At 42.2% G+C, this 23,271-nt stretch overlaps 1 non-coding gene across 1 annotated transcript; it reads right to left on the reverse strand.

Moving 5' to 3' along the window:
* Window positions 1-19,683: 19,683 nt before the first annotated feature.
* On the reverse strand, window positions 19,684-19,756 carry trnar-ccu (transfer RNA arginine (anticodon CCU)). The gene has a single exon. It is a non-coding gene; the product is annotated as a tRNA-Arg (tRNA).
* Window positions 19,757-23,271: the final 3,515 nt, after the last annotated feature.

A 23,271-nucleotide genomic window follows, 5' to 3' on the forward strand; every position in this document is an offset into this window, starting at 1 on the left:
ATTTTTATACAGGGCCTGTATGGTAGTGTCATGGTTAGCACAATGCATTACAGCATCAGCGGCCCGGGTTTAATTCCAGCCACCTTTTGTAAGGAGTTTGTACGGTTTTCCCCGTGATCACGAGAGTTTCTTCCGGGTGCTCCAGTTTCCTTCCACATGCAAATGACGTCGGGTTGTAAGGTTAATTGATCACATGGTGCAATACGACAGCATGGGTTGTTGGGCCTGACTGGCTTGTTCCCCTGCCGGTCACCAAGAGTCAAGGGCCAGTCATTAGAGCTGGTGCAGGGATAACAACTTGATGCTTAATGTCACCAAAACCAAGGAGATGATCGTCGATTTCAGATAGTCTCAGCCTGAGCACACACCCCTCAGCATCAGCAGCTTCACAGTGGAGAGAGTGGAAAACTTCAAGTTCCCTGGGGAGCAAATCTCGGACAATCTCACCTGGTCCAGGAACACCACTGGGATTGTGAAATGGGCCCAGCAGAGATTGCACTTTCTGAGGCTTAAACAAGCATCACTCCCCACTAACATCTTAACTACATTCTACAGAGGCGTGGTTGAGAGTGTGCTGACCTTTTGCAAAAGACCTCTTTCAGAATCGATGCCTCCAGAAGACACGGTACATCATTAAAGACCCCTCACACCCTCTCCATGAACTGTTTGTTCTTCTGCCATCAGGCAAACGTTACAGGAGCATCAAAACTAAAACCACAAGGCTACTAAATAGCTTCCTCCCACAGGCAGTCAGACTGCTAAATAGCTGCTCTACCTGACTCTGCTTTGGACACTTTTAACTTGCACTGGACACTTATAACTGATATGTGGCTGTTGTGGTTTACTATTTATTGTTATGTTTATTATTTAGTGTTGCATTTGTTATGTTATGATTGCACTGCCCCTGAGAAACGCTGTCTCATTCTGCCCTGCAGAGCTGATGTACGATTAGAATGACAATAAAGTTTTTTGAATCTTGAATCTTGAATCCTGAATTACAAGGTTATGAGCAATAACCTGCTACTGGTAGCAGAATATCGCTTGCACTGTTTGGCAGCTATACAAATACAATAAAACACAGATTAACTAATTATTCTAGTTCACACTTCCACATTACCAATGTCCAACATGGTCTTGCAATCACAAGAAAAGAATGTAAGCCAATCATTATATTGTCCATTGAAATGTAAGGAATTTGGTAGCCAATTTGAAACCACCAAATTTTAATAGCTGTATCTTCTGGGCTGTTGGAAGAAAGGGTTAGAATGATAGTAAAGTAGGTTTATATGGGTTGGTACAACATTGTGGGCCGAAAGGCCTGTAATGTTTTGTGTTCTAATGTTTCTGGTCCAGTAGTCTTCATCAGAGAGAGGGATAGCTTGTTCAATGAATGAATAATGCTGACATTTCTTCTGGGGGTGGGGGTAAGGGTTCCCAGATGTCAAAGTTGAAATGCCATTGACATAATCAGGCCATAGTAGAGCGCCGTGATTGAAATGAAGGAAAATTAATTACCCTAGGGCCCAAGGATTTGGCTTGACCCTGTCAAAATTGTGAGATTCAGATATCTTATTGTTGGCCTGGAAACTGCGTAGTAAAATTAGAAGGGAAAATAAAAATCAATATTTCAATAAATTACCTATTGGATTACAAAAATAGAAATTGTGAAAAATGTTCCACTGTCTTTATTTCTAATCCATTTGTGGCCTTGTATAAAGAAGCATTGTTGGCACAGAAGTGTTTTAACCAGGGGACTTTAACCAGGCCAACCTCAGAAAGGCGCTGCCAAGGTTATACCAACATGTCTCCTGCCCCACTAGAGGCCCGAATATACTTGACCACTGCTACACAGCAGTCAAGGATGCCTACCGTTCCGTCCCACGAACTCACTTCGGAAAATCGGACCATCAGGCCGTACTCCTCCTCCCGGCTTACAAACAGAAACTGAAGCGGGAGGTCACGGTGTCAAAAGTAGTGTTGCGTTGGACGGAGGAAACGGATGAGGTCCTCCGTGACTGCTTTGAATCGGTGGACTGGTTAGTATTCAAAGTCTTGGCAGCTAACCTCGATGAGTATGCCTCAGCTGTCACGGACTTTATTTGGAAATGCACAGAGGACTGTGTGTCTTGCAAGACGATCCGGGTATTCCCTAACCGGAAACCTTGGATGAATTATGAGGTCAAGTCCCTTTTAAAGGCTAGAGCTGCGGCTTTTAGGTCCAGGGATACCAGTTGCTACGCGGAATCCAGGCGTGAACTCCGGAAAGCCATTAAGGGCGCCAAGAGGCAATAACGAGCTAAGTTGGAAGCCCAGGCTAACCAGAGGGATGCCAGTAGACTAAGGCAGGGTCTAAATGAGATCACTGGGTGCAAAGAAAAGGCTGGGAATATCAATAACTGTGGCGCTTCTCTTCCTGACGAACTTAACGTGTTCTACGCAAGATTCGAACAGAAGAGGAGCGTCCCGCTCCCTCCGGATGAACCAGACCTGGTGGCATCGAGATTCATCATCACGGAGGAGGACGTTAGAAGGGTCTTCCTGAAGATAAAGCCAAGGAAGATGACGGGCCCAGATGGCGTCCCAGGACAGGTTCTCCGGGCCTGTGCAAGCGAGCTAGCTGGGGTGTTTGCTGACATCCTCAATTGCTCCTTGCTTCAGTCTAAGATCCTCTCATGTTTTAAGAAGGCAACGATAATCCCAGTGCCGAAGAAGAGCAAGATGGCATGCCTGAATGACTATCGACCTGTGGCTCTGACAGCAATTGCTATGATGTGCTTCGAGAGATTGGCTATGGTACAAAATCAACCACAGCCTACCGGTCAACCTCGACGCTTTGCAATTCGCCTACCGGAGCAACAGGTCAACAGCAGATGCCGTCTCTCTGGCCCTACGTTCCTCTTAGAACACCTGGAGAATAAAGACGCATAGGTAAGGCTCCTTTTCATTGACTACAGCTCTGCCTTTAATACCATCATTCCAAGTAAACTGATTCCTAAGCTCCGGAACCTGGGCCTTAGCACTCAGATCTGCAGCTGGATCTTCAGCTTCCTCACAGACAGGACCCAAGCTGTAAAAATAGGGGACAAGCTCTCCTCTACAATCTCTCTGAGCACCGGTGTCCCACAAGGCTGTGTACTCAGCCCCCTGCTGTACTCACTGTACACCCATGATTGTGTAGCCAAGTTTCCATCAAACTCAATATATAAGTTTGCTGATGACACAACAATTGTAGGCCGTATCTCGGGTAATGATGAGTTTGAGTACAGAGAGGAAATTAAGAACCTGGTGGCATGGTGAAAAGACAATAACCTATCCCCCAACGTCAGCAAGATGAAGGAATTGGTTGTTGACTTCAGAAGACGTAGCGGACTGCACGACTCAATTTACATCGGTGGTGCGCAAGTGGAATGGGTCAAAAGCTTTAAGTTCCTCAGGGTCAATATCACAAATGACCTGACTTGGTCCAACCGAGCAGAGTTCACTGTCAAGAAGGCCCACCAGCGCCTTTACTTCCTGAGAAAACTAAAGAAATTTGAAAGTGATGTTGGAAAATATCGCACAGAGAAAACTTTTCGTCATCTCGTTTTGTTGTTTCAATTAGAAATTCAGCTGCTGTATAGTTGCCACACAGTGTAAGCAATATTCTGTTACCTGTAGCTGGTTATTACCCGTGACCTTTTGATGACTGGAGTTTCATTGCTTTTCAAAGCACTAACCCTATGAAGACTCCTGAACATTACAGGAATGCCTTCCAAATATCAGACACATTAATAATCTTTATTTGTAACACAGACTCTGAAAATTATTTCTGCCTTGTTTCCTCTTGTGGGTTGCCTGAGCTTACAATCTGACCTTTTATTCCAATCAATGGCATATTGGTGTGTCAAGATGTAAACAAGGTGAATAGTCTTGCTATTCTCAACTCATTTACCATTGTATTTTGTGGTGAGCCTATTTGCAGAATTTTCATTTAAGATTTACAGTTAAATTATTCAACAAACCTACAGTATTCCAAATGAGCATTCCTGAATGAAACCTTTACATGGAAGTTTAAAAATTATTTATTCAATTCATCCTATTCCTTAATGTTGATTAACACAATTTTATAATTTTATTTTGTTTTATTTAGAAGTGCAGCACAGTAGCAGGCTCTATATCTTCACAAAGTAACAATCCCAATCAACACACTCTCTTTGAATGTTTTGTTCCTAAACCAGGTTTTCAATATTAGATATGCTGGCTTCATCTGTCATCATAAAAGTCACCTGATTCTAATTGCAATAGTATCCACGTTTCTTTTCTATTTTCAATAATACCATTTTAAACACACAAATCCTGGTTCTGAGATAATCCTAAAGAACATGGAGTCAAGAGCAATTATTGTCAGGCAGATGAGTTGAGAGCGTGGATTGACACGTGGAATTATGACGTTATAGCAATTGGTGAAACTTGGCTACAGGAAGGGCAGGACTGGCAGCTTAATATTCCAGGGTTCCGATGTTTCAGATGTGATGGAGGCAGAGGAATGAAAGGTGGGGGAGTAGCATTGCTTGTTAGGGAAAATATTACAGCAGTGCTCAGGCAGGACAGATTAGAGTGCTTGTCTACTGAGTCCTTGTGGGTGGAGCTGAGAAACAGGAAAGGTATGGCCACATTAGTGGGATTGTATTACAGACCACCCAATAGTCAAAGAGAATTGGAAGTGCAAATCTGCAGAGAGATAGCAGGCAACTGCAGGAAACATAAAGTTGTAGTGGTAGGGGATTTTAATTTTCCATATATTGATTGGGTCTCCCATACTGTTAGGGGTCTAGATGGTTTAGAGTTTGTAAAATGTGTTCAGAAAAGTTTTCTAAATCAATATATAGATGGACCAACTAGAGAGGATGCAATATTGGATCTCCTGTTAGGAAACGAGTCAGGACAAGTGACAGAAGTCTGTGTAGGGGAGCACTTTGGTTCCAGTGATCATAACACCATTAGTTTCAACATGATCATGGACAAGGATAGATCTGGTCCTAGGGTTGAGGTTCTTAACTGGAAGAAGGCCAAATTTGAAGAAATGAGAAAGGATCTAAAAAGCGTGGATTGGGACAGGTTGTTCTCTGGCATGGATGTGATCGGTAGGTGGGAAGCCTTCAAAGCAGAAATTTTGAGAGTGCAGAATTTGTATGTTCCTGTCAGGATTAAAGGCAAGGTGAATAGGAATAAGGAACCTTGGTTCTCAAGGGATATTGCAACTCTGATAAAGAAGAAGAGGGAGTTGTATGACGTGTATAGGAAGCAGGGAGTAAATAAGGTGCTTGAGGAGTATAAGAAGTGCAAGAAAATACTTAAGAAAGAAATCAGGTGTGCTAAAAGAAGACATGAGGTTGCCTTGGCAGTCAAAGTGAAGGATAATCTAAAGAGCTTTTACAGGTATATTAAGAGCAAAAGGATTGTAAGGGATAAAATTGGTCCTCTTGAAGATCAGAGTGGTCGGCTATGTGCAGAATCAAAGGAAATGGGGGAGATCTTAAATAGGTTTTTTGCATCTGTGTTTACTAAGGAAACTGGCATGAAGTCTATGGAATTAAGGGAAACAAGTAGTGAGATCATGGAAACTGTACAGATCGAAAAGGAGGAGGTCCTTGCTGTCTTGAGGAAAATTAAAGTGGATAAATCCCTGGGACCTGACAGGGTGTTCCCTCAGACCTTGAAGGAGACTAGTGTTGAAATTGCAGGGGCCCTGGGTGAAATATTTAAAATGTCGCTATCTACAGGTGAGGTGCCGGAGGATTGGAGAGTGGCTCATGTTGTTCCGTTGTTTAAAAAAGGATCAAAAAGTAATCCGGGAAATTATAGGCCCGTAAGTTTAACGTCGGTAGTAGGTAAGTTATTGGAGTGAGTACTAACAGACAGAATCTACAAGCATTTGGATAGACTGGGACTTATTAGGGAGAGTCAACATGGCTTTGTGCGTGGTAGGTCATGTTTGACTGATCTATTGGAGTTTCTCGAGGAGGTTACCAGGAAAGTGGATGAAGGGAAGGCAGTGGATATTGTCTACATGGACTTGAGTAAGGCCTTTGACAAGGTCCCGCATGGGAGGTTAGTTAGGAAAATTCAGTTGTTAGGTATACATGGAGAGGTGGTAAATTGGATTAGACATTGGCTCGATGGAAGAAGCCAGAGAGTGGTGGTAGAGAATTGTTTCTCTGAGTGGAGGCCTGTGACCAGTGGTGTGCCACAGGGATCAGTGCTGGGTCCATTGTTATTTGTCATCTATATCAATGATCTGGATGATAATGTGGTAAATTGGATCAGCAAGTTTGCTGATGATACAAAGATTGGAGGTGTAGTAGACAGTGAGGAAGGTTTTCAGAGCCTGCAGGGGGACTTGGACCAGCTGGAAAAATGGGCTAAAAAATGGCAGATGGAGTTTAATACTGACAAGTGTGAGGTATTGCACGTTGGAAGGACAAACCAACGTAGAACATACAGGGTTAATGATAAGGCACTGAGGGGTGCAGTGGAACAGAGGGATCTGGGAATACAGATACAAAATTGGCTCAGGGTGTCTGACCCTCCACGGGAGGAGCTGCATGTTCGATGGCCACAGACAAGAACGACCTCCCATGCCGCCAAGTGTTGTATCACGGTGGAATGTGGCCGAAGTCCAACAGTAAAGAGTTCAATATCCAGTCTGCAAACACGTTCCTCAATCGTAATATGCCCCGGATTACAGCATCCATTGTTAGCCAGAACAGTAAGCACCAAATCCTTTACGCTTACCGCTCTCAGTGCACTTCCGGTCAGCCGGAACGGTATTACCTACCGAACTCATCTTCTCCATAAGTCAGGCTGCTGTACCTCCTCCCTGATGGGCAGCAATGAGAAGACAGCATGTCCTAGGTGGTGAGTGGGCAAATTCATGGCAGATGCAATTTAATGTGGTTAAATGTGAAGTTATCCACTTTGGTAGCAAAAATAGGAAAACAGATTATTATCTGAATGGTGGCCGATTAGGAAAAGGGGAGGTGCAACGAGACCTGGGAGTCATTATACACCAGTCATTGAAAGTGGGCATGCAGGTACAGCAGGCGGTGAAAAAGGCGAATGGTATGCTAGCATTTATAGCGAGAGGATTTGAGTACAGGAGCAGGGAGGTACTACTGCAGTTGTACAAGGCCTTGGTGAGACCACACCTGGAGTATTGTGTGCAGTTTTGGTCCCCTAATCTGAGGAAAGACATCCTTGCCATAGAGGGAGCACAAAGAAGGTTCACCAGATTGATTCCTGGGATGGCAGGACTTTCATATGAAGAAAGACTGGATGAACTGGGCTTGTACTCGTTGGAATTTAGAAGATTGAGGGGGGATCTGATTGAAACGTATAAAATCCTAAAGGGATTGGACAGGCTAGATGCAGGAAGATTGTTCCCAATGTTGGTGAAGTTCAGAACAAGGGGTCACAGTTTGAGGATAAAGGGGAAGCCTTTTAGGACCGAGATTAGGAAAAACTTCTTCACACAGAGAGTAGTGAATCTGTGGAATTCTCTGCCACAGGAAACAGTTGAGGCCAGTTCATTGGCTATATTTAAGAGGGAGTTAGATATGGCCCTTGTGGCTACAGGGGTCAGGGGGTATGGAGGGAAGGCTGGGGCGGTGTTCTGAGTTGGATGATCAGCCATGATCATAATAAATGGCGGTGCAGGCTCGAAGGGCCAAATGGCCTACTCCTGCACCTATTTTCTATGTTTCTATGTTTCTATTTCGGTTATATTTGAGTAATCCAGTGCATATATTGTTTGTTCATTTAAATAATCCATTATGGGTTATATGTATAATACATAAATTGCATACCTTATCACAGTACCACTGAAACAGCTATACCTCGCTTAAAGTAAGCTCAAAGTTAAACTTACATTTCAGACTCCCGTGTCTTCCTTTGAATTAGTTTAATGTTTTGAAGTTATAAAACATGACAGTGAGGAAGTTCAGCTTTGCTGAGATGCCATAGGACTGGTGAGCTACGGAATGACCAGCCTAACAGCAGTGCGTTGACATTTCTTCACAGCCACTGAATGATATTGATTTCAGCCAGTGGTTCAGAATCCACTCATGATGGGCTTACAGAATAGAAAGCATGCTTAACAAGCAGAGTACGTCATGTTGAGGGTAAGAAGGGAATTGAAAATGATCTATTGATAGAATGGGACATTCCACAAGCTGTAGCAATTTGGAGATGTTTGCCTACAAGCTCCAGTTCATCATCTCAGACTTGTGACCCTGTACACATACATTGATTTTAATCCTTTCAGCCAGACAGGAGCAATGTGCAGCCAGTCTGAATATCAGACGGGCTCCTTCATAGCTCAAATGTCGCTTCATTTCTATCTTTTTTTAGATTATGAAGACACGCAGTCCTCTTTTATTGTCATTTAGTAATGCATGCATTAAGAAATGATACGATATTTCCTCCGGTGTGATATCACAAAACACAAGACAGACCAAGACTGAAAAAACTAACAAAACCACATAATTATAACATATAGTTACAACAGTGCAACAATACCATAACTTGATGAAGAATTCCATGAGCACAGTAAAAAGTTCAAAGTCTCTCAAATGTCCCACATCTCACGCAGACGGAGAGAAGGAGGAAAAACTCTCCCTGCCATGCCCGACCACAGTCCGTCTCTGAGTCATCCGAAAACTTTGAGTTCTGATCAGCTCTCCGACACCGAGTACTGAGCTCCATCAGTATCCGAACGATTTGACCTCCTTCTCGGTCGCCAACAGCAGGCAAAGCCGAGGATTTTCAGGCCTACCCTCCGAAAGATTCCCCACCGCGCAGTAACGACAGCAGCGAACGGGCGTTTCAGAAATTTTTCCAGATGTTCCTCTGTGCTTTCACCTCCATCTTCATCAAATCAGAATTGTCCACAGCCCCTATTTAACAGATACCGTTCCAATCTATTCTTACTTTCTTTCTCTTACTTTTTTAATTTATGTTATTTTTTGTATTTTTTTCCCCACGGTAACACGTCGAAGCTGCACCCTCTCTAACATGCTGGTAGAGAGAGTTTTATTTGGGCTTTCCTTAGCACTGGAAATGGTTACATCCTGACATGCGGGACAGAAGCAAGGTCGCATTGTGTATTCCACGGACCAGCAAAGACCGGCTGGCTTAGAGAACAGAGCGGTGGACACCCCTGCTGAAATCCGGAGGAAAACACACAGAGGGGGATCACAAAGCCGAGGAAAGAGGACTGGGTCGAGACAACAGAGACTTATGGAGAAGATGAGTTCGGTAGGTAATACCGTTCCGGCTGACCGGAAGTGCACTGAGAGCGGTAAGCGTAAAGGATTTGGTGCTTACTGTTCTGGCTAACAATGGATGCTGTAATCCGGGGCATATTACGATCGAGGAACGTGTTTGCAGACTGGATATTGAACTTTTTACTGTTGGACTTCGGCCACATTCCACCGTGATACAACACTTGGCGGCTCGGGAGGTCGTTCCTGCCTGTGGCCATCGAACGTGAAGCTCCTCCTGTGGAGGGTCAGACACCCTGAGCCAATAGACTGGTCCTGGACTTATTTTCCATCCGGCATAGTCTGCATTTTGCTGTTTGATTGTTGTTTTTTTTTGTATTGCTATATTTACGCTCTATTCTTGGTTGGTGTGGCTGTAACAAAACCAAATTTCCCTCGGGATTAATAAAATCTATCTATCTATCTATCTATTTTTCATCGGAGGGCTGCGCACGCGCTACCATCCTCTCCTCCCACCATCATCATTTCTATCTAAGGCCATTTTATCTTTAAAAGGAGGTTGTTAAATCAAGGTAGAACATAGAAAATAGAAAATTCAGCTTTCAGAAATTAGGTTTATTATCACTAACATATATCATAGCATTTGTTATTTTGCGCAACAGTAAATAAAAATTACTATAAATTGCAATAAGAATATTGGGCTGACCTTTCAACCTACTCCAAAATCAATCTTTCCTCTTACATAACCCTTCATTTTACTACCTTCCACATGTCCATCTAAGAGTTTCTTAAGCAGAAATATGGTTTTTGAAAAGAATGATGGAAGTATCGTGGAAGTTCAGAGTAACAAACGCAGAAGTGTTGTGAAAAGCTGGAATAAAAAGAGCTAATATCATCAGTCAGGAAATGGCAATGGGAATTTCTTGGACATGTAATGAGGAAAGAGAAGCTGGAATGTCTTAAAATGATGGGAAAAATTGATGGACGAAAAAGTCACAATCAACAGCTCATGACATTCATGAGTTCCATCGAGGGATGGACAGGCAAAAGTTCTGAAGATCTTGTTAGAACTTCTCAGAATGAATATGATTCTACCACCACCTCTATCAGCAAGTTCCATGCACCCATCACTCCATGTGGAAAAGTGCTTAGCTCTGAAATCTCCCCTATACTTTCCACTAATCACGTTAAAATCACAACCATATTAGCATCCTGGTAAATCTCCTCTGCACCCTCTCTAAAGCTTCCACATCCGTCCTATAATGATGTGACCAGAATAGGAGACAGGGAATGCCATTATCTGAAAATCATCATCAGCTATGGTAGGCAAACCTATTGGTAGCCAAATGGCTGCAATGCAAGACTGGGTAACAGATTCTTCCCTCAGGCCAGGAGACTAACGAATACCCTATCACCACCGAGGTCTTGTCACTAGGACAGGGAACTGTTTACTGTTTAGTGTTTACCTGTACCGCGCAGTACATGAATCTTTGAATTATATTTTATTAACTTCAAAGTGCAAAGTAAATTTAGAACCCTGAGATACTTCCTCTGCGCAGAGGCAGCAAATCTATAGAATAGTGACTGTAAGCTGGATCAATGAAAGATCAAGTAGCTCATAGAAAACAACAAACTGTACAAATGCAAATATAAATAGCAAAGCATATTGAGAGCATGAAATAACAAAATAAAGAGACTTTCAACTGAGATGTTTTGTTGTGGGAATCTCTCAATAGTTGGGTGTAGCAACTTTTGTTCAAGAGCCTGATGGTTGAGGGGTTGTAACTGTTCTGGAACCTGGTGTTGTGAATCCTGAGGCACAGTATTTATGGTCATATTTTGTGTTACGTGCTGTGTGATATATGTTTTGTGGGGGCATCATGGTCCGGAAGAACATTGCTTTGTTTAGTTGTATATAAGTACAGTCAAAGTACAATAAACTTGGACTTGAATTTGAAAAACAACAGAACATGTTGAATGCTAACTTTTGAAACGATTCTTCAAGAAAACTGCAAGAAAATCTGCGAGGGTGCTTGACTAGAAAACTCCAAAATATAACATGCATAAAATAACACATACTATCTTACATGAGTAGTGTTAGATATGTTCAGATACATAACAGCCACTCAAAGTAAATTATATGTGTGGTACCAATTTCACAAAATTCTTCAGTATGTTTGAGTGGAGTCACTCAGTAATGAAGCCCAGTGGAAAACAAATGTACTGGAACAGGTTAATAAAAGGTTACAAAAGGTGATGCAATTGATAAAATTGAAGACTGACAACTGTGTCAACTGCTTTACATTATTTTTTTATAACTTGCACTGCAGAGTATCTCTTCAGTCAATGATAATGCTTTTCCTTCTGCTCAGAGAGAAAGGTGACATGAAAGTAATGATACCGTCTGAAAATTGAGGGGGAAAAAAGGTCAAAAAAAAACATGCATTCCCTTCAAAGAAGTGATAATGAAGCTGACAGGACACCACATGGGTGATGCATAAGCTGTGGGAGAGGAAAACACTTATCTGTTTTTCCAGAAATAATGACTGTCACACATTACAACATGTACCAGGAGTTTCATGCACACCAACAAGTCAAGAAGCCCAGCATATGCTTCCTTTTGTTTCCAAATCGTCAGGCCATAGAAGTAGGTGATGCATTTTCATAGGAACCCTTATCTTTCTTACTTAGGTAGCACGCCATGTCTATCCATGCAATAAGAATACATGTCAGCTGTATAAATTATAAACACAAGTGACTTTGCAGATGCTGGAAATCTAGAGCAATACAGAATCAAAATCAGAATCAGGTTTAATATCATTGGCATATGTCGTGAAGTTTGTTGCTTTTGCTGCAGAAGGGCAGAGCAATTCATAATGATAAAAAAGCTGAATTATAGTAAATATATATATCTCTATATGAATTCCACACTGGACTGCGAAGCAAGTGGTCTTTGGTTCAAATCCCTCCGGTTCCTTACATGCTGGATTGAGTATCAAGCTAGCAACTTAGCTCGAAAAAAAAACAGATAGAAATGCTAAAGAAACAGAAAGGTTGCCAGCTGATATGCCACACGGCATGGAAATGAAAAATATACATATATAAAATAGTTAAATTAAATAAGTTACACAAAAAATGTAATGAGATAGTGTTCATGGGTTCAATATCCGTTCAGGAATCAAAGTTTGATGGCAGCGAGGAAGAAGCTGTTCCTGAAACGTTGAGCATGTGCTTTCAGGCTTCTCCTTATTGCAGCAATGAGAGAGGGTATGACCTGGATGATGGGGGCCTTAATGATGGACACTGCCTTTTTGAGGGTGTCATGGAAGCTGGGAGGCTAGTGCCCATGATGGAGCTGACCGAGTTCACAACTTGCTGCAGCTTTTCTCGATCCTGGGCATATATATTTCCGAACCCCCCCCATGCCAGACGGTGACGCAGCCACTTGGAATGCTCTCCATGGTACATCTACAGAATTTTGCGAGTACTTTGCAATACAGACAAAAAGCTGGAGGAACTCAACAGATCAAGCAGCATTTAGGGAAACAAATAAACAGTTGACATTTCCGACTAAGACCCCTCATTAGGACTATCTGTAGTACCTCAGACAAGTTGGGCAGGAACTATTTGATGCACCTTTTGATGATGCTGGAGAATTAACCACAAATAAAGGACACAATTAAAGCTTCAAAGGTTCAAAGATTCATCTTATTATCAAAGTTTGCATACAGACAACAACTCTGAAATTTGTCTTCTCCAGATAGCCAAAGAATACAGAAAACCATACAAGTAGTTGAAAGATGGGCATCAATTCATCCCGCACAAAAAGGAAAAGAAACAGAAACTTGCAAACCCAAAACACTCTAGTTTTCCTACCGTAGAATGTCATTTAACTTACCAGCAAACTTCAAAGTTCAAAATAAATTTAATATCAAAGTATGTTTACTGTATGTTACTATCTACTAACTTGTTATTCATTTTCTTGCAGGCATTTGCAGGAAAATAATGAAATTCAATGGAATTGATTTAAAACTATAAAAAACAAAGACAACTAATACAGAAAAGAAGACAGACTGTGCAAATAATAAATTTAAAAATAAATAATGGGACCTAAGCCTCCTGTGTCTCCTGCCTGATGGGAGTCGTGTCACAGTGAGAGGAGGACATCATTGACTGAAGTACTGTGCAGACACAGCAAGAGCTTTCCCATGCAGGTCTGACAAAGAGCTTTTAAAAAGCCAGTCTCTATAAAAGAGAGGTACCACCTAGCAGAGCGGTCATCATGGGAGCCATCGTAGTCAGAGTAGTAAGGCTTTGGCTCAACAGGAGACCGTGTTAGGGAACTGGAGCTGCAGCTTGATGACCTTCGGCTTATTAGGGAAAGTGAAGCCATGACAGACAGGAGCAACAGGGAGGTAGTCACCCCAAGGCTACAGGGGACAGATAAATCGGTGACTGTCAGGAGAGGCAAGAGAGAACATCAGATAGTGGAGAGAATCCCTGTGGCCGACCCCTCAAAAAATAAATACTCCATTTTGAATACTATTGGGGGTGGGGAGGGATGACCTGCCTGGAGGAAGCAACAGCAGCCGTGCCTTTGGCACCGGATCTGGCCCTGTGGCTCAGAAGGGTAGGGAACTGAAGAGGATGGCAGCAGTAATAGGGGACTCTGTAGTTAGCGGGTCAGATAGACTATTCTGTGGACGACAAAAGGAAACATGGAAGGTAACACACATCAAAGTTGCTGGTGAACGCAGCAGGCCAGGCAGCATCTCTAGGAAGAGGTACAGTTGACGTTTCAGGCTGAGACCCTTCGTCAGGACTAACTGAAGGAAGAGTGAGTAAGAGATTTGAAAGTGGGAGGGGGAGGGGGAGATCCAAAATGATAGGAGAAGACAGGAGGGGGAGGGATGGAGCCAAGAGCTGGACAGGTGATTGGCAAAAGGGATATGAGAGGATCATGGGACAGGAGGCCCAGGGAGAATGAAAAGGGAGAGGGGGGGAAAACCCAGAGGATGGGCAAGGGGTATAGTCAGAGGGACAGAGGGAGAAAAAGGAGAGTAAGAGAAAGAATGTGTGTATATAAATAAATAACGGATGGGGTACAAGGGGGAGGTGGGGCATTAGCCGAAGTTAGGGAAGTCAATGTTCGTGCCATCAGGTTGGAGGCTACCCAGACGGAATATAAGGTGTTGTTCCTCCAACCTGAGTGTGGCTTCATCTTGACAGTAGAGGAGGCCGTGGATAGACATGTCAAAATGGGAATAGGACGTGGAATTAAAAGGTGTGGCCACTGGGAGATCCTGCTTTCTCTGATGGACAGAGCGTAGGTGTTCAGCAAAACAATCTCCAATGGAAGGTAGATTTCTTCCCAGGTGCTGGGATCTGAGATGTTTCTCAACGTGTCCACAATATCCTTAAAAGCGAGGGTGGTGGCTCTTTAGAGCAGCTTGTGCTTGAGCCGACTTGCGGAACGATGATCTTTGATTGGGTGTTGTGTAATAACCCAGGTAATATTAGGGAGCCTAATGTAAAGGAACCCCTAGGAGGTAGTGATCATAATATGATTGAATTCACACTCCAATTTGAGAGGGAGAAGCATAAGTATCATGTATCAGTTTTGCATTGGAATAAAGGTAGTTACAGAGGCATGAGAGTGGAGTTTGCCCAGGTGGATTGGAGGAGGATTATGGTGAAGATGATGGCAGAGCAGAAGCGGCTGAAGTTTCTGGGAATAGTTCACAAGGCACAGGATAGATATGTCTCACAGAAGAAGTTGCTCTCAAATGGCGGGGCAGGCATTCCATGGCTGACAAAGGAAGTTAAGGATTGCATAAAAGCCAAGGAAAATACATATAAAGTAGCAAAAGTGAGTGGGAAGTTGGATGATTGGGAAGCTTTTACAATCCAACAAAAGGCAACTAAGAAAGCTATAAGAAGGGGAAAGATGAAATATGTGGGCAGACTAGCCAATAATATAAAGCAGTATACTAAAAGTTTTTCAGTTGTATAAAAAGGGAGGTGAGAGGTGATATTGGACCACTGGAAAATGATGATGGTGGGGTAGTAATGGGGACAAAGAAATGGCAGATGAACAATGGATACTTTGCATCTGTCTGCACTGTGGAAGACACTAACAGTGTGCCAGAGGTCCACAAGTGTCAAGGAGTAGGAGCAAGTGTCATTGCTATTCTAAGGGAAAAAGTGCCAAACAAACTTAAAGGTCTTAAGGTAAATACGCGACCTGGACCAGATGGACTACATCCCAGAGTCCTGAGAGATGCTGCAGAAGAGTTAATGGATGCATGGGTCATGATCTTTCAAGAATCACTTGATTCTGGCATGGTCCCGGAGGACCGGAAGATTGCAAATGTCACTCCACTCTTTAAGAAAGGCTGAAAGCAAAAGAAAGGAAATTATATGCCAGTTAGCCTCACCTTAGTGGTTGGGAACGTGTTGGAGTCTATTATTAAGGATGAGGTTTCAGGGTAGTTGGAGGCTAATGATAAAATAAGACAAAGTCCACATGGTTTCTGTAAAGGGAAATCTTGCCTGACAAATCCGTAAGAGTTCATTGAGGAAGTAACAAGCCGGGTGGACAAAGGAGATGTAGTAGATGTCATTTACTTGGATTTTCAGAAGGCATTTGATAAGGTGCCACACATATATGTGTCTGTGTGTGTGAGTGTGAGTGTGTGTGTGTGTGTGTGTCTGTCTGTCTGTCTGTCTGTCTGTCTAAGACTTTTGCACAGTACTTAATAATGCTGATTCTGGGAAACATGCATTGATTTAAAGAATGAGATCACATTGTCTGAAAGGAAAGTGGTTTCCTCATTTCCTTTTTTCAGCAACAGTGAGAATGGTAAATATTGCTGATTTGTTGGATCCAGGTGTGACTCTAGTGTGATCTGCTGTATGTTAAAACAGAGCAAAGCCAACAAACTGAAGGAGTTTGAGGAGATTTGGTATGTCAACAAATTTCTATAGATGTACTACGGAGAGCATTCTAACTGGTTGTATCACAGGCCGGTATGGAGGAACCACTGTACAGGATTAGGAAATGCTGCAGAGGGTTATAAACTCAGCGAGTTCCATCATGGACCCACAACCTTCCCCACCATATAGGACATCTTCAAAAGGTGATGCAGCGAAAAGGTGGCATCTATCATTGAGGACCCTCCACTCAGTACATAACATGTTATGGGTAGGAAGAGCAATCTGGTTCTTCAGACAGATTTTTAGGAGTTGAAATCAAGACCTAACTGTTTGCTAGGAGGCTCAGTAAAGTTGAAGCCAAACTTCCAAGATAAGTTCAGCTCTATTTGTCACATAGACTGTATATAGAAGCATACAGGAAAATCATGGGCACTTGCCTCCCCAGCATTGAGGACATCATCAAAAGGCAATGCCTCAAAAAGGTGGCGTCCACCACTCAGGACCCCCATCACCCACAACACGCCCTCTTCTCACTGCTACCATCAAGGAGGAGCCACAGGAGTCTGAAGATGCACATTCAGTGTTTTAAGAACAGCTTTTTCCTTTCGGGCATCAGACTTCTGAAGGTCCATGAACACTACCCCATAATTTTTCTCTCGTTCTGCACTATTTATTTTTCCTTTTATATACTGTATACATTCTAATTGTGATTTGTAGCAATTTTTATATATCACACTGCGCTGCTGCTGAAAAGCACCAAATTTCATGGCATATAGTACTATGCAAAAGTCTTAGGCACACACACATATATATATATATATATATATATATATATAGCTGGGGTGCCTAATACTTTTGCACAATACTGTATTTATCAACGTGGAGTGGACAGTCAGCTTGTAGTTCTGGCAGGTGCTAAGGATGTTGAGAATTGTGCCGGTAGAGTGCCGCGGGAGGGGTGTGGCAGAGAAGAACTGCCAGGGGTGGTGTTGGCACAAGTGGTGACACACCTAGTCCTGAGACACCAGCCAAGGTCATTTGATTCCAAACAATTGGTTTATTACAAAATGTCTCTCTGGTGCTTCATGCTTCATGCTTTCTCCCTTCTCCCTTTCCCAATCATGATTCCCCTCTCTCTGCCTCCTTCCCACTTTCAGTCCACAAGAGACATCCATATCAGAATCTGTTAAGGATCCGGCCTGAACACTGGGTCGAAGGGCCTCTGCTGGTAGCTCTGGATCACTACAGTCTTTAATTTCTGTTTTCTTTCACCTGGCCATGTGGGTTCTGGCTCAGCCCCTTTCCATTTTTGGACTTCCTCCAATTACCTGCTTGTCTCCACATTTGCACCCCACCTGCTTCTAATTTTCACTCATTACCCTGTCCATTTAAACCCCGCCTTGAGTAGCATCCTCTGCTAGTTCATCCCAGTTCTGACCTGTGTTGTTCCAGCTTGTCATTGTGACTTCTGCCAGCTGATTTTGCCTGATTCTGTGTTTTGGACTTTGCCTGCTCTTGGCCCTGATTTTTGCCTGTGTGCTCTGGATTGTCTGCCCTTGCCTGACTGTCTTTCCTGGTAAGACCTCTGCCTACTATTTGGATTCGTGCCTGCCTTCTGTTTTTAAAAGCCTTTGTTCTCCCTAATAATCCTGGTGAAATAGTATTCATTGGTCTGCAATTGAGTCCTGCTGAAACCTGACAGAATCAAGTTTATCATCATTTGTAGATGTTGTGAAATTTGTTTATTTTTGTGACAGCTGTACAGTCCAATATATAAAGTTACTACAGTGCAGTGCAAAAGTTTTAGGATATATATATTCATTCAAGGTTTTTGCACAGTACTGTATATCAGTATAATAAAAATGATTCTGCTTCAGATTGTGAAATGCAGTAGACCTGGACACCACTTGAAATTCCCCCTGATATTTGGGTCTTGCACCTCCTCAGAGGAATTGTCACTAATAATAAAATATGGTTTATCTACTTGATCTCCTTGAAGCCACAGAATTCAACTTCCTTCCTGATGCATTTGCTTCATCTTTTTGTTTTACATGGCAGAGAAAGATCATTCTGTTTGACATCAAAGGGGTTCAGTAAGAAAATTGATCGGTTGTGTTGAATGATAGGGTAGACTTGATGTATTGAATGCCTAATTCCAGTCCTTTGCCTTGTGGCCTTACGGCTGCACTTCAGAGATGCTTTGGAGTGTGCAGAGATATAAAGATGGGCTTCAGTTGTCACATGTACATTGAAACATAGAGTGAAATGCGTCATTACTGCCAACCCAGTCAGAGGATCTCCATGCTTCATTTGCCAACATAGTTCTGGTTACCTCACTATAGGAAGGATGTGGAAGCATTGGAAAGGGTACAGAGGAGATTTACCAGGATGCTGCCTGGTTTAGAGAGTATGCATTATGATCAGAGATTAAGGGAGCTAGGACTTTACTCTCTGGAGAGGAGGAGGATGAGAGGAAACATGATAGAGGTGTACAAGATAATAAGAGGAATAGATAGTGGATAGACAGCACCTCTTCCCCAGGGCACCACTACTCAGTACAAGAGGACATGGCTTTAAGGTAAGGGGTGGGAAGTTCAAGGGGGATATTGGAGGAAGGTTTTTTACTCAGAGTAGTTGGTGTGTGGAATGCATTGCCTGAGTCAGTGATGGAGGCAGATACACTAGTTAAGTTTAAGAGACTACTAGACAGGTATATGGAGGAATTTAAGGTGGGGGCTTATATGGGAGACAGGGTTTGAGGGTTGGCACAACATTGTGGGCCGAAGGGCCTGTACTGTGCTGTACTATTCTGTTCTATAGTAGCTCCAAAACTTACTAACCCTAACCCATCCATCTTAAGAACAGAGATGAGGGTGCATGTCATTTGTCCGATGGTGGTGAGTCTGTGGAATTCATTGCCACAGACGGTTACAGAGGCCAAGCCATTAGGTATATATAATAGCAGAGGTTGATAGATGCTTGATTAGTAAGGGGTGGGGTGTGAAAGGTTACGGGGAAAAGGCTGAAGGGATAATAAATCAGCCATGATGGAATGGTGGAGCAGGCTCGATGGGCTGAATGGCTTAATACCGCCCCTGTGCCTTCTATTCTAATGGTCATTGGAATGTGGGAGGAAACCAGAGCACCTGAGATCACGGGAAGAATGTACAAACTCCCTTCTGACAGCAGTGTGAATTGAAGGGCCATTACTGGCATGGTAAAGCATTTCTCTGGTGGTTTGCCACTATGCTATCAGTGGCAAAGGAAAGAATAGCATGGGAAAAACAACACTGGAGGACAGTGCCTTCAAGTGCAGTCGCTGCAGCCGAAACTGTCACTGAGTCCCGTGTGAGACTCTACAGCCACAACAAACGCTGCTCTAACACAGACTGAAGCAAGACTTTCCAGGCGCATATCCATGGTCTCGCGAGACTAATGGATGACACCAATTGAATTGATTGTACCACCAGTAAAAGGACTTCTTCATCACCCCAGATGGGACTTGAACCCACAATCCCTGGCTTAGGAGGCCAGTGCCTTATCCATTAGGCCACTGGGGCTGTGCAATGCTACTTTCTTTGCCTGGCCTTTGGGCTTCTGCTAAGTCAGCATTCATAGTACTTAATAATAGCTGTGCAGTGGTCTGGGTGATGTAACAGCTGAATTATAAGCTTGACAAGCTTTTAGCAAGAATATTAAAATAGTTTTCAAATTAATATATATTCTACATTCATGCACATTTACTATTTGATTTTAATCTGTTCTCCTGAAATGACTGAGTTTAATGCCTTCAAATTATATTAATCAAATTGTATGTTACATCTGTTTTACCTACTTTAAATCAGAAAGTCATTCAGCACAAAAGCCACTCAGCCTATCAAGGCTGCACCAGCCTTCAACTACACCTGCCCAATCACCACCTCCCTCCTCTCCGTTCAGGGCCATGGACAGTCCTTCCAAGTGAAGCAACATTACACCTGTGTCTTTTGGTGTTGTCTGCTGCATCTTGTGCTCCAATGTGGCCTCCTCTACATTGAGGAGACCTAGCCTAGATTGAGGAACTGCCTTGTCGAGCACCTCTGCTCCATCCACAAAAAAACAGAATTTCCCAGTTGCCAACCATTTTAATTCCAATCTCCATTCCCATTCCAATATGTCAGTTCATGGTTTCCTCTCTTGTTCTCAGGTTGGAAGAGCAACACTTCAAATTCCATCCAGGTAGCCCCTAATCAGATGGCATGAACATTGATTTCTCTAACTTCCAGTACTTTTTAATCCCCCCCCCTGGCCTCTTACCCATTCTCCCCAGCTGCCTTTCATCTCTCCCACTGCCTCTCCTCCTTCCCTTTCTCCCATAGTCCACTGTCCTCTTCTATCAAATACTTTCAACTCCAGTCCTTTGTCTTTTCCTCCGATCACCTCCCAGCTTCCTACTTTATCACCTCTCCCCAACCCACCTGGCTTTACCTATCATCTACAAGCTTGCTCTCATTTTCCCTCCCTCCTTTCCCCCCCCCCTTTTTATTCTGACCTCTTTTCCCCTTCCTTTCCAGTCCTGAAAAAGAGTTGGCCTGAAATCTTATTAATTTCCATAAATGCCTGACTATCTGAGTTGCTCCAGCATTTTGTGTGTGCTGCTCTGGATTTCCAGCATCTGCAGAAGATTTTGTGTTTATCAGCCATCAAGGAACCACTCATGTTAAGGGGAGAAAAAGATGGCAGCGCGACACAGCTCGCAGTGGCCACTCTGGTGGTGATGTCTGTTATCTGTCAAGTAGGGTGCCATGCACAATCCTGATTTGATGGAGACAGACACGAGAGCATGGAGGAACATCTGGTGAAACTTCTGAAATGCCTGCTTCGCTGCCACTGTTACTGTGTGATCCAGAATCTCTGGAGGGGAAGGCCCCGAGTCCTCGGCTTTGCTTGTTGCCCGGCGGCCAGGGTGGGGTCGAAGCACTCAGCAGAGATGGTGCTCTGTGTCGGAGGGCTGGTCAGAGGCTCGAAGTTTTCGGACGGACTCAGAGTCGGCTGCAGTCGGGTGCTTCCAATGCATCGGTAAGTTTATGGCACTTGGAGGTTCATGGCAGGGAGAGTTTCTCCCTTCTACCATCTGTGTGAGATGATGCGCTATCAGGACTTGAGACTTTTTTTACCGTGCCCATGGTCTACTCTTTATTAAATTACTGTATTGTTTTGCACTGTTGTAACTATGTTATAATTATGTGGTTTTGTCAGTTTAGTCTTGGTTTGTCCTGTGTTTCTGTGATATCATTCTGGAGGAACATTGTATCATTTTTTCTTTTCTTTCCTTTTTAAATCTTTTTATTGAATAAGTATACAAAAGGGTAAGCCATATAGGCACTAATACACTGTTAGAATATAATAAAATTACAGGAGATATTAATACAGAAAAAATGATACAAACAATGTAATTTAAACATAACATAATAGTATACTAATTTTTATATATATATTTAAAAAAAAAAACCCAAAAAAACCACCATGCAACTAACTAAAAGCAAAGCAATGGGCTAACTTGGAACCAAGCAGAGTTTAAAAAAAACTTAAAATCATGTCCTCAATCCCGACCTCCATTTAAAAACAGTAAAAAAACAAGAAGGGTATATAAATGGAGCAAAAAAAGAGGAGAAAAAAATTACATTAAATGAAAATATTGAATAAAAGATCTCCAGGTCTGTTCAAATTTAAGTGGGGAATCATAAAAATTGCTTCTAATTTTCTCCAAATTCAAGCATAATATCGTCTGAGAAAACCAAAAAAAGGTGGTTGGAGTATTAAGTTCTTTCCAATGTTGTAAGATACATCTTTTTGCCATTAAAGTAGGAAATGCAATCATTCTATGGGCTGAAGGAGAAAGATTACTGGAAATTTTTGGTAGTCCAAAGATAGCAGTAATAGGGTGAGGAGAGATATTTATATTCAATACCTTGGAGATAATATTAAAAATGTCTCTCCAAAAAGTTTCCAGAGTAGGACAAGACCAAAACATATGAGTTAGAGGCTATCTGCCCCGGACATCTATCACAAAAAGGATCAATATGAGAATAAAAGCAAGCTAATTTATCTTTGGACATATGTGCTCTATGAACAACTTTTAAATTGAATTAGGGAATGTTTAGCACAAATAGAGGAAGTATTGACTAATTGTAAAATCTGCCCCTAGTCATCCACGGAAATGATAGACCCCAATTCCTGTTCCCAATCTACCCTAATCTTATCAAATGGAGCTTTCCTAAGTTTCATAATATTATAAATCATAGCCGATGCACCTTTCTGACATGGATTAAGGTTAATTATAGTATCTAAAATGTATGTAGGAGGAAGCATTGGAAAAGAAAGTATAGTACTTAGGAAATTTCTAACTTGTAGATATCTTTATATATAAAAAAAAATGTATTCTTGATAAATTATATTTATTAGATAATTGTTCAAAAGACATAAGGGAGCCATCTAAAAATAAATCCAAAAACAGTGAAATACCCTTAGTCATCCAAATTTGAAAAGCACAATCTGTAAAAGAGGGAGGAAAATATGTTACCTAAAATAGGAATCGCTAGCCCAAATTGGTTAAGATCAAAAAATTTTCTGAATTGAAACCAAATACGTAAGGTATATTTAAATATCGGGTTCGATACCTGTTTGAGGCGTTTCAAATCAAAAGGAAGAGAGGAACCTAAAATAGAGCCAAGTGTGTAGCCCTGAACAGATTGTAATTCCAATGCTACCCATTTAGGAATGGATAGTATATCCTGGTCAAGTAACCAAAATTTCATATGTTGAGTATTAATTGCCCAATAATAAAATCTAAAGTTGGGTAATGCTAAACCTCCATCTCTCTTAGCTTTCTGTAAATGTATTTTACCCAGTCTCGGGTTTTTATTTTGCCAAATAAATGAAGAAATTTTTGAGTTAACTTTATCAAAAAAAGATTTTGGAACAAAGATTGGTAATGCCTGAAACATATATAGAAACTTTGGCAAAAAAGACATCTTAACTGCATTAATACGACCAATCAAAGTTAAAAATAAAGGAAACCATTTAGATGAAAGTT

This window comes from Mobula birostris, chromosome 17, assembly GCF_030028105.1.
Source record: "Mobula birostris isolate sMobBir1 chromosome 17, sMobBir1.hap1, whole genome shotgun sequence".
Classification (NCBI taxonomy): Eukaryota; Metazoa; Chordata; class Chondrichthyes; order Myliobatiformes; family Myliobatidae; genus Mobula; species Mobula birostris.